At 38.4% G+C, this 18,168-nt stretch overlaps 1 pseudogene; it reads right to left on the bottom strand.

The window, feature by feature from the left end:
- Window positions 1–589: 589 nt before the first annotated feature.
- On the bottom strand, window positions 590–1,433 carry LOC138160433 (mitochondrial fission 1 protein pseudogene; annotated as a pseudogene).
- Between the last annotated feature and the right edge of the window lie 16,735 nt (window positions 1,434–18,168).

The following is an 18,168-nucleotide window of genomic DNA, read 5'->3' as shown; positions in this document are numbered from 1 at the left end:
TATTGTGAAAAATAAAAGCATTTTATTCAGTGAAACAAAACACCTCCTCTAAAAGGCTCTCTTCTAATGAGGTATTTACTATCCATCCACCAAAAAAAAATCGAGATTCTTTGAAAGATATGATAATAGAGATAATCTTGCTCAACAACATTCTAATCAGAAACATCAGGCAAGGCATAAAACCATAAAACAAGGTAATTTATACTTGCCAAAGGTGTTCACCACTGTGATAGAGGAAATCTAAGTTGAAAAACAATTCTCTGTGTTGAGTGAAGTCCTTTATATGCTAAGTTTTGCAAGTATCATTTTTATGGTGGCATCATGCCGTAGAACTTTAAAGAATCTTCTGAAAGAGGATTATCTTGAACATCCACCAAAAAAGACCAAGGGAATGAAGCATTTCTGTTGCCCAGAATATGACATACATTTAGATAAAACTTGCTATCAATATGTTTATCTAAAGCAAATCGACGAAATGAATTCCTAGTAGGGCCCTATTTAAACAGGATGGGAAGAGGGAGCTATATTGCTCACAGGAAAATGCAAAGCCCTTTTAATGACTCCAAATTTATCCAAAGAACAAAAGCACTTCTTTTTATTTTTTTTTCAGAGCCCTCAGTTTTATTTACATTCTACCAAAGCACAAAATCCCAGGGGAGGGCAAGTCTTGGGAAAGAAATTGAAGGGCATGAAATAATCAGGAAGGAAAATGTTAAGGGGATGAAGATGGAAGGAGGAGGGTAGAATATAAAGAAAGGTACAAAATAGACCCCTTAAACATCCTCAGTATCAGCATCTCCACGGCCCCAAATGGCTGCTCCATCTCCAAGCAGGGGGCAGGTCAGAGGTGTGTCCCGAGGGTAGCAGAGGTAGAGCAGCTCAAGACTTCAACTTGGCCACAGCAAGTCCAATTAGCCCAGCAAGCCCAGCCACACCCAGAGCCATGCCCCCCATGATGGCCATGCCTACCAGTCCATCTTTCTTCATAGCCTTATCAATAAGACTTTCTAGCTCCTTGGCCTGGTTGTTCTGCGGTTCAGTCTGCAGTAATCTTCTCACATACTTCAGAGCCTTCTCATATTCCTTGAGGCGGTAGTTTCCCACAGCCAGAAAGAAGACATGATCTCGCTGCTCCTCTTTGCTTCCTTTAGGCAGCAGTTCCTCCACCAGCACGATGCCCTTTCAGATGTCATTCATTGTATTTTCTTCCCACCAAACACCAGGCATACTCAAACTGAGTTCTGTGTGACACAGAGCCCCCTGCCTGCTCTGTCTGGAAATTCTTCTCAAATTTCACTAAATCGTCAATGGCCACCAGCTCACTCAGCACAGCCTGCATAATCACCAACTACCCTGCGTACTACTCAAAACCAAGTCACCAGAACCTTCGCCATCTCTAATGCTTCCTGAGAAGGACTGGAAGTCAATTCTGGTGCCCTACAGCACATCTTTTTAAACAAAAATACTCTACAGCATAGAGCACTATACATATGGTTGTGAAAAACTAAGCACAACAGTCCCTAAAGAATTGAAGATAAATATTATACAGAAGGCAGTGCAAAAGTACAAAGTTAATATAGGAGGTTCAATATATAATAAATGAGGGACTTTGAAGAAAAACAGGGGGAAAAAGATGTCATCAGGGAAATGGATGATAGGAAAAGATATATGATAGGTGGATATTTTGAAGGTTCCTCTTATATCCTCCTATTGTCTAGAAGGTGAAGAACTCCAACGTGTTGATTAGACCCTATGTAATAAATTTATGAGAGGTCATAGATAAGAGATTTGCACAATGAGGAGGTACAAATGGATTTTTTATTGTTGGAGTAAGCATACAAATCAGTAAGATCACAGATCCATTTGAGATTTGACTTAGATTACATTGGAATACACTCCAAAGCTGGTAAACAATTCTGGTCAATATGCCTCTTTATTTTCTGCCTTGCTTGATATTTTTAGTCAGTATCATTGGATAAAACTTATTGTTGGTGTCTTTTCAGGATTCTGAATGTGGAAAAGAAAACACCATCTTGTATGTTCACACAAGAATCTTAAAAGAACAGCAACTAAGAGAAATTTTGTTACATGGAAGAAACTTTGAGGAGATCCTCTTAGCCAAACATTTTGTCCCTCTTCTCTATCACTGATCCTGGCAGAATAGGGTTGAACTCAAGCCTTTTGGAAATGGGATTTGGAAGCCTTCTTGATCCAGTCTGCCTCTGTTCTGTCCTTTAGCACCACAACAGTATTACGGCACTTCCTTTCCACTGAGGGCTTGGAAGCAAGAGTCTATTGCCATAAGCAGTAGCATTACCTACTGGCTCCCTACTTCATTAGACCAGAGGAGAAAAGTAATCATGTTGCCTCCCTCATGAACATTGAGGGTATAGCCACCAGGTCTCTTGGAACCAGAAGTGAGATCCTAGAAACCAGGACTAACTGATATCCAAGCTTGCATGTCATATGCAGGATATCTTCTCACTATATATACACATGATCGCTGGTCACCTTTGGAAAAAACAAAAACAAAAAAAAACATTAAATATTTTGGCCAGGATTATGTGGACCCAAGTACCAGATCTTTACAGATCTAAGTCTCCAGTCAATTTCTTTCCTTTCCTTGTGTTTGAGAGAAAACAAACTGATGTTAGTCTCTATCATCACAAATCCATTGAGGACAGGAGTTTCAGACAAATGACTGTTCCCTTTCCTATAGCTAGCAATCTCTTATCCCTCTTTTCCTAATACCTGTTTCAAGGTCAGCATTTGCCTAAGCAAAAATATCCTTGCCCTACTTCTACTCCCTGCTTAACCATCCTTAACTACCTCAGCCCTTCTCTTATAGGGAGCCAGAATGGCATAAAGGAAAGAACCCCTTGATCTACTGAGGCTTCAAATCCTACCTCTGACACTGTGTTGCCATGGACATTGTCACTTAACCTTTCTGAATCAGTTTCTGTAGCATTTTTGTGAGGATCCTGTAAATCTCCTAACTCTACTCCCAGTTCTAGCTGTTAGGGTTAGGGTTAGAGTGTATTTAGGGTTAGGGTTAGGGATAAGGTTAGTACAGTACTATAGAAATGTTAATGGTTATTTCCTGAACAGATTTTGTATTATTTTTTTCCCTTTTCTTTCCATTGTGCCTAAGGAACCTACATTCTTTTGTTAACAAACTTGCTTTATATCAGGCTTCCTCTCCTCACATTCCTTCCGCCTTACAATTCTATCACTCACTCCTCAAACCCAGTACTCCTTCTCGCTAGATAAACAGGAGATTTAGATCCTTACCCTTCACTGCCATTTCCATTCTCTCTGCCATCATCACTAAGTAGCCATTCTTTCTTTAAACTTTATCTATCTCTGCCACCTTTTTTGGATCCATGCAATAACCATCTACTGCTCTCCCTCCTAGCTTGCCCTCCCCCTGAGCATTCACCTCTCATTTCACAAGAAATCCACCACTTTGAAGACTGAGAGAGAATTTCCAAAACGAATATCCAAATATTGAATTCCATTTAACAATCCAGCAATCACTGAAGAACCTGCTATATTCAAGGCACTTGTAGGCATGAGAAAAACAAAAACCAAAGCCATCATGTAATGCAAAATGAAATCTGGCAAAATAGACTAGAGCCAACTTGTGAAGGCCTCAAAAGATCAAGCTAAAGAGTTTGAATTTCATCCTTTAGGCAATGAGGAATCACAGAAGATTCTTGACCAAGGTAGTTACATTGTCAGATCTGAATTTTAGGAAGATTATTTTGGACCATAGTTTTTTGGTTGGTCTCTTTGCTTCAAATTTCTCCTCAGTCTAGTCCAACCTCCACTCAACTGTCAAATTCCTCTTCCTAAACAATAGGTCTGACCACTTCACTCCCCTATTCAACAGACTCCGGTAGCTCCCTCTTACTTCCAGGATCAAATATAAAATTCTCTGCTTAAATCCATTTTTAAAAAAATGTTATTCTGAACTCAAAAATAAAACAAACATTTTCATAACAAAATAGAATAGGGGAAAAAGATGATTACACATGAAACTTCAAATATACACAAATCACTATTTCTTTTAAATATATTAAAGTTATCAAGTAACATTCTTTCTTTTCCTTTTTTTTCTTCACTCCCCACATAAAAATGACAATTTTACCTAAAATAATTTATATATTTAATGCCATCCCAATTCAATCACAAAGAAATTGTTTTAATGAGTGTTTAAATCCATTTAGAAATCCTCTTTTCCATCCATTCATAACCTGGCCTCTTCCTATCTTTCTGGTATTCTTGCCTTTTATTCCCTTCCACAAACTCTGTGATCCAGCAGCACTGGCTTCCTTGATGTTCCTCACATTTCCTGCAACTCACTCAATTTCCTGACAGTGCTTTTTCAATCGCTGTCCCTCATGCCTGGAATACTCTCCCTCATCTCAAGTCTTCCCTATCTTCCTTCAAGTTCAAGCTAAAACCTTACCTTCCATGGGAAGCCCGTTCAAATCTCCCTTAATGCTAGTGCCTCCCTCTTTTATTTTCTACAGTTTATTCTGCATTTAGCTAATTTGGACACAGTTCTTTGTAGGTTGTCTCCCTCTTTAGATTGTAAAGCTTGAGAGCAAGGACTGTCTTTGCCTTTCTTTGTATACATAGCATTTAACATAGTATCCAGAACATAGTAGGAGCTTAATAAATGCTTCTTGATTTTTCTCAACAATAGATTGTGTTGTTTTTATCCATAAATTTTTCATGTTTTCTGTAAGTACGTGACCACACAAAGACTAGAATCTGAGCAGTTATGAATCAAAGCCCCAAAGAGAGTTACTTCTAACTCACATTCAACTGTAATCTGCAAATGGCTGAATGAGAAGAAATAATGACTTCTTTGTGTGCACATGATATTACTTTTGTGCTCAAGGATGAACAAAGTTTGACTGTTGTGCCACTCTCCAGAGTGAGAGGGATCATTCACCTTGGCAAACCTTGACATAATCCATATACATCATACTGACACCATGAGCCAGACTCTTGCCAAACCTAGACTGTAGAAAACTGCTTGCTGTTTAATATCATTTTAAAAACTTCCATTTCCCTTCTCACACTTTGATTAAGAATGCTTGAAACAAGCAAATTATTCTCTGAAAATTTTCATAGCAATGAGAAAGTAGTCATTTGTGTCAAGATATATTATTTTCTTGATATTTTTGTTATCACTAGTTATATCTGTTTTTTTCCCTAAAACTGTTGATATATTGAGAACGTATCTTTCAAAACTATCAGTTACATCATATATTCCCTCTACATATAGTTGGCCTGGTTCTGTGGCCCTTACCACCTTTATTTTCTTTAGTGCAATTTCTATTTCCCCAAACAGCTCACTGGGGATTGTGGTGTTAAAAGTTCAAGTATGGAAGATCACAGGCACTGATGGAGATGAGAGTTACTGACATCTTGACAGATCTTTTCCATTTGTTTCATTCCTTCCACTTTAATCCTTAAATGCTCTCAAGATGATTTTTCTTAATTTTATTTCTTGCCAAATTTTCTATAAATGTTTTCCCTTCCACTGCTTCTCACTGTTTTATGAGGCTATGGTGCTCATAATCTTACACCATTTTCTTCCATGAGATTTAACAAACATGTTTATATTCTAAACAGGTGTTGACCTTGGCTATAAGACCTTGGCTGTAAGATCTTTCCATTTGGCAAAGAGAGCAACTGCTGACTGACGGCAGTGATTTCTGGGCTTTTTGGACCTGCTTATTGCAATGAATAATTTTTATCACAAACTTTCCATGAGAAATGAGATTCTAGTCTGCTAATATCTGTTCTGTTAACTCTTTCCTATTTTATATAAGTAAATTGGTTGCATAAAAAGATTAGGTTGGTGTTTGTTTCATTTTGTATCATATCTTCTTTTTTTAAATTAAATTTTGCTTATTTTTAGATTACATCATTTATTTCCACAAGACTTTGAGTTACAAATTTTCTCCGTCTTTCCCCTACCCACCATCCCAAAACAGTGATCCCACTGTGTACCCCCCCACACACACACAATATTCTCTCTCCTATATCCTCCCTTATGCCCCCTTCGAATTTCCAGTAGGGCAAGATGGATCTCTATACCCCTGTGCCTGTATATCTTATTTCCCAGTTGCATGTAATAATAATAATAATGATAATTTTTTAAACATTTGATTTTAAAATTTTGAATTCCAGAATCTTTTCCTTCCTCCCTTGTCACCTACACTTACTGGGAAGATAAGCAATTCAATATAGGTTGTACATGTGTAGCTATGCAAAACATTTCTATAGTGGATATATTATGAAAGATTGACTATATTTCCTTCCATCCTATCCCACCTCCAACTTGTTCTATTCTTTATTTTGACCCTGTCCCTTTTCAAAAGTGTGTGCTTCCAACTTCCCTCTCCCTCAACATGCCCTCCCCTCCATCATCCCCCTTCTTATTCCCTTCCCCCCCTACTCTCCTGCAGGGTAAGTACCTTATTTAGTGTGTATGTCATTCCCTCCCTAAGCCAAATTCAATGAGAGTAAGGTTGACCCATTCCATTTTATGTCTTCCTATTCTTCCCCTCCATTGTAACAGTTTTCCCTTGCCTCTTCTATTTGGGATAATTTACACCATTCTGTCTCTCCCCATCTCCTCTCATTATATTCCTCTCTCCCCTCTTAATTTCACATTTTAAATATCATCCCTTCCCATTAAATTGGTCCTATGCCCTCTATTGATATATACCTGTACACATATACACACACACTCACATATGTATTCATAAGCCCATATACCCTCCTACATAGACATATATGTATTTATACATATATATATATATAAACATATATATTTCTATTCCCTTCAACTATTCTCATATTGAGAAAAGTTTCATAAGTTAGAATTATCATTTTTCCATGAAGGAATGTAAATAGTTCAGCTTTGATAAGTTCCTTATGATTTCTTTTCCCTGTTTACCTTCTCATGCTTCTCTTGCTTCTTGTATCTGAATGTCAAATTTTCTATTCAACTCTGGTTTTTTCAGCAAGAATGCTTGAAAGTCCTCTATTCCACTGAATGACCATATTTTCCCCTGAAACATGATACTCAGTTTTTCTGGGTAGCTGACTCTTGGTTTTAATCCCAGCTCCTTTGACCTCCGGAATATGATATTCCAAGCCCTTCGATCCCTCAGTGTAGAAGCTGCCAGATCCTGGGGTATCCTGATTGTGTTTCCACAATATTCAAATTATTTCTTCTTGGCTGCTTGTAATATTTTCTCCTTGATCTGGGAACTCCAGAACCTGGCTATAATATTCCTAGGAGTTTTCTTTTGGGGATCTTTTTCAAGAGGTGATTGGTGGATTCTTTCAACCTCTATTTTGCCCTCTGGTTCTAAAACATCAGGTCAATTTTTCTTGAGAATTTCTTGAAAGATGATTTCTAGGTTCTTTTTTTGATTATGGCTTTCAGGTAGTCCAATAATTTTTAAGTTATCTCTCCTGGATCTATTTTCCAGGTCAGTGGTTTTCCCAATGAGATATTTCACATTGGCTTCTATTTTTTCATTTGTTTGGATCTGTTTAATACTATCTTGATTTCTCACAAAGTCAATAGCTTCTATTTACTCCAATCTAATTCTGAAGGAATGATTCTCCTCAGTGAGCTTTTCAGATTCTTTTTCCATCTGGCACATTCAGCTTTTTAAGGCATTCTTCCCCTCATTGCCTTTTTTAGCCTCTTTTGCCATTTGAGTTAGTCTATTTTTTAAGGTGTTATTTTCTTCAGTCAGTTTGTTGACTCTCATTTCATAATTTTATTGCATCATTCTCATTTCTCTTCCCAATTTTTCCTCCACTTCTCTTATTTGGTTTTCAAAATCCTTCTTAAGCTTCTCTATGGCCTGTAACCAGTTCTTATTTTTCTTGGAAGTTTTTGGTGCAGGAGTTCTGACTTTGTTTTCTTCCTCCTGTTCCATGTTTTTATCCTTTTTGTCTCCAAAAAAGGAATCCAAATTCAGATTGTTGTGTTTACTTTGCTTCCTTTGCGTGCTCATGTTGCAACTCAATTACTTGACTTTTGAGCTTTTTGCCACAGTAGAACTCTGCTTCCAGAGAAGAGAGCTTTGTCCCAAATTGCTGGGGTTTCCTCACCTGCCAGAGCTGTCAATTAGCTGCCCTCTCAGAAGCCTCCACTAGCTCTGGCGCACTGGTCACACACCCCAGGACCTATATCCTAGGCGTAAATCCAGATCCAACCAGGTTAAAGCAGGAGTGATTAACCCTCAGCCTGGTCACTTGGTTCCCTTAAGATCTGCAGGCCAGGAGCTCTGAAGCAGCTACATGGCAGTGGCTGCTGGTCTTCAGCTGCTTTTCCCTCTGCAGGACAGAGGCCAAACTGCAGTCCCACATCCCCTGTTCCCTAAGTCCACTGACCTCTCATTTTGTCTTTGGCATTTATAAGTTGATGAATCTGGAAACCTCCACAGCTACTCCACTCTCCCGAAGTCCCTCCAGCCGGGGTTGGTCATGGCTGCCCTGAGGCTAAAACCACGGACTCACGTGGGACTGAGCTCTGCTTCCAGTGGGCTGCATTGGACCTTCCTGACAACCTGCTGGACTATCTTCAGCAGGAGGTTTGTTTCTCTCTGTCACTTTGTGGGTTCTGTAGCCCTATAGTTTGTTTTGACTCATTTTTATAGGTATTTGAGGTGGTTATGGAGGGAGTATATGGAGTTTTCCTGCTTCTACCCTGCCACTTTGGCTCCTTTCCCTGTTTCATATCTTCTGATTTTTAGTTTTTCATTTAATTAGTAGTAGGTTTTGATCTTTGTCATTATAAATCAATGATCTGGATATGTCCTTGGACTTGGAGTCACGAATACTTGAATTCAACTGACCTCAACTGTGTGACCTTGGGCAAGTTACTTAACTTCTGTTTACCTTAGTTTCCTCATCTGTAACAGTCATTTTCTACTGATATAAGCAATTTATATTTATATATTTAGTTTATAAATTTAATAGTCATCTTCCACCATTCTGCCATTGTCATGATAGAAGCAGACAAGACTGAGAATCATGTATATTTTTCTTTGTTCAATGGGTTGCCATGGCCAAGTAATTCATCACCTAGTGGCTAGACTACCAGTAATGAGCCTCTCCATAATTGTCCAGCTTTATCCTCATAAAGCAGGCAGTCTGTAACAAGTAAAATATTCCAAAGCTTTGCTGGCATGGTAAAACCCCAAAAGAGAGTGTGTTCTAGAGTATTTGTGGGAAATATACTTCATGCATAATGATTATGAAAATATTATTTTAAAAATAAGAGGAGAAGTGATAAAATAAGAATTTATGGTAGTCTTGTTTTATCTGTGAATTTGACAAGTTTGAATTTGTATAATTCACTGTAGGAAATGAATTTTGGGATTTATTTTGGCCCACAAGATGAAACCAGCAGCCCGTGGGACACTTTGTCATGATTCATAGGCATATGAATTTATAGAGTTCATGACCACAATAGCAAAGGGTATAAAAGTTCAGAATAGACAAATGAAGAGAGAAATTAAATAGTTCACATCTGAACAATATTTAACTCAAGTCAGTATGACTACACATGAAAACACAGCCATAGTTTTGATTGCAAAAATAAGATGAAAGACAATTCACTTGTAATAAGGCTCTCTCATCCTATCTTGGGAGTTTTCAATCTATCTTTGGGTTCAATGTGTAGGGAAGGGAAATAAAGTCTTGACTCAAGCCCCATTTGGTTTGATCTTTACTGACAGACCAGGCAAACTACCAGAAAATGAGTAATAAAGTATTTAATTGAATCATACTAATAAAACATAGCTAATAGGAAAACCTAAGCAATAAAATTATTTTTACCCCTTTCAAAAAGAATTGTAAAAATTCCTCCCAGAGACTCATAGACCTAGAAAGGAGCTCTGAGGCTAATTCATTCAGCTACCTCATTTTACAAATGAGGAAACTGGGACTGAGAGAGATTAAGTGACTTGCCTGAGGTCATCCATGTGGTAGGAAGTGTGAGGGGTGAGATACTAGAGTCAATGTTCTCCCACTGTATTGCAGGATTTCCTAATCCTCATGCTAATAGGAGGAAATGGAGGGAGGGGCACCATTAGCTGGAAGGATAAGAGAGGAGAGAGGAGAATTCATGTTCTGAAGAAATTAAAGGGAGAGCTTTGAATTACTTGTTGTAATAGCTCTTTGAGCAACTTCTTGCCTCTTGAGTTATCACTAAACAAGGCTCCATCTCCTCCATTGTCAGTCAAAGCCAACTAACTTCCAATCAGTTAGTTCAACTCTGCCTCTACCGCTGTCAATCACAGCTAGCTCAGATTCCACAGCTATCAGTGGCCTGTCTGGCATTCATCACTAAAGCTCTATTTGCTCTGAAGTTCTTTCTATTCCCTCAAGTAAGTAATCTTTTAACTCCAGACTACCCAACTGCATATTTCAAAGGCTACATAAAACCTAGCTCATTTACAGGCTCACAGATATATTCTTGGTGAAACTTTAGATCCTAGGGATTGGTCCTTTACCCCATCTTGGTGTGGGAGGGATGAGGGGTCCTGAATCAGTTTACAAATGAAAGATAACTTCTAGCTCACACCTTTCCTTTGATTCTCCCAGGTAACAGTTAGTTCTCCCCCCTTAGACTTCCTGTGAAGGGGTAGAAAGGTCCCAGTGCCCTTTCCCTGGCTCCAAGAGAAATGTTAAACTATTAGCACAAAGAAGATAAAGCATGTATGAACTTGGATGAGCCATAGCCTGGGCCTTGAGTCCTTGGCTACCTTTTCTATTCTGTTTCCTTCCCTAAACATAGGTGGCCAAACAGTAATCCTGAGATGAATATGTCTAGGTTTGGAGGTAATCTTAGGAGTTGGAGAGGTCTAAGGTTTATGGCTTCCCTGGTTGGAGCTGAATGGAGGAAGTGGGAGCTGTTGCATCAGAGAGGATGACCACCATAGTGAGAGGAGCTCAACCACTGACCTGGCTTGTCAGAAGACATGGTCCTGAAGGATATCATTTGAACAACACAGAGACAATGTGAACTATATAACACCTGTTAATCAGTCTGACAATGATATCATACAATGTCTTAATATTTTAACTCTCAACCAACAGTATTTATAAGATACCCCATCCTGCTAAGTCTCTATCAATATCTATTTGTGAGTCTTTTTGTTTACTATTTGAGTTGTGTGTGGAAGAAATGACTAGCTGACCAATACCAGATGCAAACTGTATACCGACTAACTTTATACTACTATGTCTTTTGAGGGGGAGATGTTAGACATGACCCAAACCTGTTCTTTAAGTATTTCTCCCCAGAGCTTCATGGTATTGGTTTAAACAGTCAAAGAGTATTAGAAAAGGAGTTAAGCCCTTTTTATTAGAGGTCTGTCTCTGTCAGGACTTGAAGCTAGTTTGTACTAATCTGGGGCCAGAGCAGAGGGCTGTTCAGTGGAAAAGAAGAAGGATCAACTTGTTAGTGTCCTGAGGTTAGCAGCTATTCTGATTATTATATATTGATGGGTCCAAATATTCTGAAATGCAATTTGAAAGGGCGATAGGGAGAAACTAACATGTCTATATATGTCTTGACTCAGAAATTCCACTGGATCAAGCAGATGGAGCACTGGACCTGGAGTCAGAAAGACTTAGCTTCAAATTGTACTTAGACACTTATGAGCTGTGTGAAGCTGATCAAGTCACTTAAACTTTTTCTGCCCCAGTTTCCTAATCTGTAAAATGAGGATAATAATAGCCCCTAACTTCTAGGGTTTTTGTGAGGATACAATGGCATATTTGTAAAATGCTTAGTGCAATGCCTGACACATAGTATGCATTTAATAAGTCCTTCCTTCCCACTACTAGGCATATGCACTAAGGATATCAAAGACAGAAATAAATGTTTCATATATACCAAATATATATACTAAAATAGTCGTCGAGATAAGACACAAATTCAGAGATTCAAGGGAAACATGAACCAATGCAGCATTAGTAGAACTTAGTAGAAATAAGAAAATGATAGATATATCACTAAAACAATTTACATGAAAAGGATCAAAAACCCAAAAACTGAATGTTATATAATTATAATGACCAAAATGAACACCAGAGATGAAAAAACCCCTCCTTCCCCTCTTTCCATCACTTGCATGTAGAATGTTGTATGTATTGTCAGACGCTACAGATGTGTCACTGGATTTTGTTTTGTAAGGATAGGAGTTGATTAAGTCAGTTTATCACCCTTATTCCTGTTTATCAGGTGAGAATACCTCCTTTGAGGCAAGTTCTAAATACTTTCTTTGGATCAACAAATCAAAGTCTTTAAATTAAGAACAAAAAATTCTTGATCACTTTAGGAGTCCTTAAAAGCCATTGAATAAATTATAGTGACATTGCACAGGAAGCATATTCAAATTGGTTGAGGCTTCTTGTCCCACCCTGTGGGTTTTATATAAAATAGCAAGCTAATTCAACACAGAGATGTTCTAGCCTCTGGCAGATTGGTGCTAGAAGATGCTTTGACCAAGGAAGGACTTAGTGAACTTTGGAAGGTTAAAAGGTTTTCGACTTCCTCACTGACATTCTGTACCTAGTAATGTCCCTGAAACATGTTCCCCAGTATCTGCATTGTAAATCAAGAGCAAACTAAAAAGTAGATTGAATATTTTGCAAGGAAACTGTGTCAAAGGGAAATTTTGGGAGAATCCCTAAAAAGGGAGAAAAGGACTTTTGGTTCTAATAGTTGTAAGTAACTTCTCACTTTTTCCTGAATTGTATTTACTCCTGAGAGAAAGGTTACAGAGCTTTGGAAGTTGTTTGTACTATTTTTTTTACTATATTGGCAAGTATATAGTACAGAGATTAGAGTACCAGCTATGGAATCAGGAAGATTTAAGTTCAAATCTGATCTCAGACATTTAAGATCTATATGATCTGGGCAAGTCATTTAACCTCTGTTTGCCTTAGTTTCCTTATCTGTAAAATGGGAATAATGATGTTAGCTATCATTATCACTATTATTGTAACTTAATAAAGTCAGACTAACTGATAAAACTGATAATCATGGAGGAAATATGCTTGTGGGGATATTATGAGCTAAAGAATTAGATCACCATTTCTAACTCCTCAGGCCTAACCCTAGACTCTGAGAGGATAAGTGGGTAGTCTTGTTCTGGTAACCGACATTGACCATGTGAATGGGGGTTAGGAAAGTAGTTATACAGTATGTGCTCCATCTTGAAATATCTTTCCTCCCTCTTTCTTTTAGAATAGAAGAGAGGAATATAATTTGAAATGAAAGTGGTGTAAAAATGGAACATCAATTAGTTTGTTTTAAAAGAACTGTCTCTTTCAAAGACTACTAAGCTGTTTGACTGCAGATGACTTTTTTAATCTCACATCTCCAATTGCCTTTCATACATCTCAAACTGGATGTTCAGTATACATCTTAAAGTCAACATATCCAAAACAGAACTCATTATCTTTCCCCCTAAAAGCTTGCCCCCTCCCCCCCCACATATCTTCCTCAGTACTGTACAGAGTGCAACAGTCTCAGTCTTGCTCAGGGTTGCAATTTAGCAATTATCCTCTGCTCCTCACCACCTCTCACCCCCAGTATCCAAACTGTTGCCGAGGACTTTCAATTTCACTTTTGCAACAATTCTTGAATATACACCTTCTCCTCTCTGACAAGGCCACCACTCTGGTACAGGCCCTCATCAGCTCACATTTAGATTATTGCAATAATGTGCTGTTAGGTCTTCCTGCCTCAAGTCTCTCTCAACTCTGTTCCATTCTCCATTCAGTGACCAAAGTGATTTTCCTAAAGTGCAAGTCTTCTCATGTCACCCCCCTAGTCAATAAACTCCCATGGCTCCCTATTGCTTCCAGGGGATCAATACAAACTGCTCTGCTTTGCATTCATTGATTTACCTAGGTAATAAAGGCAGTGATCATTACAGGTAGGATCTGACCCCAGGTTCTGACTCTGGCATTATCAATGTTTCTCTTATACCACCCTATCTCCCAAAAGATCCTCAAATACTACCATTTAATTATAAACTAAAAACCTATAAGGAACCTGTGAGGTCATGTAGTCCAATTCCCTCATTTACAGAGGAGAAAATTCAGATTCAGATGGATTAAATTGGCTTACTTAAGGTCACACAGGTAATAAGTGGCAGAAGCAGGATTTGAACCAAGGCCCTCTAACTACAATATTTTTTAAATAAATGGATCAAATGGAACAATAAATCCATGAGCGAACTCTGTGGTGAGGTTTTTGCAAAGTAAAAAAATCATATTGTAGTGCAAATAATCATGTATACACCACCCTATTTGGTTGTTTTTAAATTTTTTTTTACAAATTTGGATTTTAGAATATTAGTTTTTCTTGAAAAGACACAAGCCTACATATCAATGGCCTGAGGCTGGCTAATAGAAATTCTGTTAACTGTTATACAAATCAAACTGCAGTTAATTGAGCTTCAGATTTAGTACTGGGGCCAAATTTTAGCTCATTGAAAAACATTATTTCTCAGTAACATTATGCATGTTTAGTCTGCAACTATATAAATGTTATGCAATTATGCTACAAGGATGTCTAGTTAACTAGATTCTCTAGAATAAGTTATATGCAATAATATGTGCAGATTTAAAAGTCAACCCATCTCCCTAAGCTACTGTTGTCCTCCCATGGACCACGGCCTTACTCAAAAGGGGATTGGGAAAGTTTATGACAAGAAGACGATGAAAAAGTAAAGATGCTTTCCTTTTTTACAAGGACAAACCCATTACTGATCTTATACATTTTAATTTTTCTCTCTTGTGATAGGGATGCATTAGGCTCAGCAGTCCACATAGTCTTTCATGATTTCCTTCATGAACAATGCCACACCTTTGGTTGTTATTGTTGTTTAATCATTTCTGATTCTTCATGACCTCATCTGAAGTTTTCTTGGCAAAGATACTGGAATAGTTTGTCATTTTTTCTAGTTCATTTTACAGATGAGGAAACTAAGGCCAACAGGGTTAAGGGACTTGCCCAGGGTCACACAAATAGTAAGTGTCTCTATCTGCTGTAACAACTTGCTGCCAACATCTTGGATTAGGCATTCATTTTTAGGTTTTGGAACAAGACTTTCTTTGTGCAATACTAAATATTCCATCCTGTTCAGCAATGAAACGTCAGTCTTTGACTTCATTAGCATCACACCTCTATGTTAAAAAATCACATTGAATTGGTAGCCCAGGAGAAAACTCAAGCAGAGATATAACTAGGGAGCACATACAGAGTTTTGCTCCAGGATGGCAAATTTAGAAGGTGTGGTTAAAACTTTCAGTCCTTTAGTAATCTAAAAGCAAAAGAGTTTAGCCCCCATCATGGTAAATAAGAATGGATTATTAAAATAGGAAGTTACCAGATGATAGATTGAGTTGAACTTCTTCCCCAGCCCACCATGGGCCCACCCACCCTTGTAGAGGTATACACAGCAACAGCTTTCCATCAGGGTATGGTCCTTTTCTTCCTCATCAATGTCTGTTCCACATTCTTGCTCAGTCCTACCACCACTTAGCACTTCATGATACTAGCTCCAGTGTGGTTTGTTGATATTTGTCCCAGGCACAAAAATTCTTATTTACAGCTCAGATTGCAAATATGTTCTATTTGGATTTAAATATTTTGCAAGTCAATGGTTTTTCTACCAATTGAGTTTCAAATTTTGCTTCATCTTGATTTTTTTTATATGTACATTTAGACTAAAAACCAGAAACTAAAGATCCAAAGCCCAGTTAAAAGCTAATTTCCACAGCAGGGAAGGGACAATTAACAAATTAATTATAATTAGCATTCTCTATTTTTACTGTCACAGATAATCATTTGTTTGCTTAAGGAGAGTTCTACCTTCCTCAATGACACAGAATAAAAACAAATTAAAATACGTTTGAATTTCTGGGAATATGTTTGAATCTCATTGAGAAGTCATTAGGGTAGGGTGCCTAGAGATTAATCAATTGATCAGTAAACCTATATTAAGCACTTGCTATGTGCCAGGCCCTGTGTTACATGCTACAGATCCAAAAAGAGGCAAAATGCAGCTCTGGTCCAAAAGAAGCTCATGATCTAATGGGAGAAAGCAAATAAATGTATACCAGCAAGCTATATGCAGGATAAATGTTGTTTGTCTTTCATTTTGAAGAGGATCAATAACATCAGAGAGTGTCATCTTGACTTGGCATGATTTGGACTTAAGTGAGGCAGAGTTGTACAGTCATGAGTCTCACTCTCTTTTCCAGAGTCATCAGAGTACAGGGGCAAGACAAAAGTCAGGATGACTAGTGATGGCCCGAAATGCAGTGGATGAACTTGGGAGTCTTTGATGTCTGACCAAGCTCTAAGTGCTCCCCAGTCTGTTTCAGCCACTTTCACAAATGTTAGAAAAAACTGTTCTCATCTGTTAATTCTGCCAGGATAAGTCTTCCAAGTCTTGGGGTAGATTTCTAACCCCCTAACTCAGCAATGGGTTTGAGACTTGTCAATTACTCTTATGTAATGGTAATGTAATTTGAATTTGAAAAGCCTTTTTTGTATTGGCAAGTAAGCAGGTACTTGACTTAACACTTAGTAAATGATCAAGCCTCTGTTGGGAAAAGGGAAGGTATGAACTCCTGTCTCCTGTTACTGATGTAACAGGAAGGGGTTGGCTGAAACAGGAAGCTAATGCTGTGTGTCCATAAGGAAAAGCCCCAGGAAGGGACAATCAGAATTTCTTGGGACCAGCATCTGGAGGCAGAGAAGCTAGAGAAACGAGAATCAAGAACTGAGTCAGAATTTCCTGAGAACTTGTGGTGGCAGAGCTTCTTCTGAAGAGGAGCCCAGGAGTCACGGAGCCACGACGCTGTCCACCTCCTCCCCACCTCCTGGTCCCCCCACACACCCACACCAGGCTGAATAAGGTGATTCTGATTTTTTGAATGAGCTGCAGAAGACTGAGGAATCATGACCAGGATGCAGGGACTTTGTCTGTTTGTGGCTTGGTTGAGCCTTGAATTCCTGGGAACAGAAATTGTGAAGGATTTGAGATGGACTGGACCCTGTGAACTTCAATGTGGAGCAGGACCTACACAGAGAGCTGGACAAGGCACTGAGAACTGTCTGCCATTGAACCCATGTGACAGTCTGGTGAATCCAGGTAGAATATGAGACCATGGAAGGGGATCCAGGGAATCTGAGAACAGGCCCCAAGTCAAAATGAAAAGACCTCTCTGTGGGTACTGAATAATGATGAAATTGTAGTTTACTAGTTACCTAGGGGTGGAGGATTTGTGTATTTTCTAATGATTGTACTTAGTGATTAATGATACATAGTAATTGATTGCTGAAAAAGTGACTGAGTTAACTTAGTGTGCCCCATGAGTAGAAGACTTTGACTATTGTACTTTGAGATGATTATTCTTTGTTCAAAACTTTGTGGCCACTATGGAAGAAATTACGTGGCCATTTTAATGATAAGCTGTTATGAATACTATATTGTGATTTACTGTGATAAGTTGTAATATTGTGAATGTTGTACCTTGATTTTCTGTGGATGTTTTGCTTTGATTTGTTATGGAATAAATGGAGTGTTTACTATACTGTGTAATCAGAACCTTAAAAGCTGTTCACAATAGCATTCTTCCAGAAAGCTACTTGTACATGGCATTACACCTCAATCTTGTTTAACCCCTCTGCCAAACTCGTTTACCAGGGTGTGGTGACTACACATGCTATAGCTTCTTGGAACCACAGGTGAGAGTTGGGTGAGAGGTAGACACCAAAGGTAGAGGAGCAACCCCAAAAACGGCTCAAAAAATCCACATACCAGAGGGGCTAGTCCTCCCTGAACACCCCATACAAGATAAATAAGAAATAATTAGTAGAAAGAAGGCACTAGAATTAAGAGGGTTGGGGAAAGTATTATAGAAGATGAAATTTCAGTTGAGACTTAAAGGAAACCAGTAGGTAGGGATGAGGAGAATATTTCAGATAAGGAAGACAGCCAGGGAAAATACCTGGAACTGAGAGATGGAGTGTCTTGTCCATGGAACAGCCAAGATGCCAGTGTTGTATGTGGCAGGAAGTAAGAA

Source organism: Petaurus breviceps, unplaced genomic scaffold, assembly GCF_028583685.1.
Source record: "Petaurus breviceps papuanus isolate PSGF00001 unplaced genomic scaffold, PetGlider_PUasm1.0 181, whole genome shotgun sequence".
NCBI classification, from domain to species: domain Eukaryota; kingdom Metazoa; phylum Chordata; class Mammalia; order Diprotodontia; family Petauridae; genus Petaurus; species Petaurus breviceps.
Note: the sequence above shows the minus strand (reverse complement) of the source record. Positions and strands in the feature narration are given on the sequence as shown.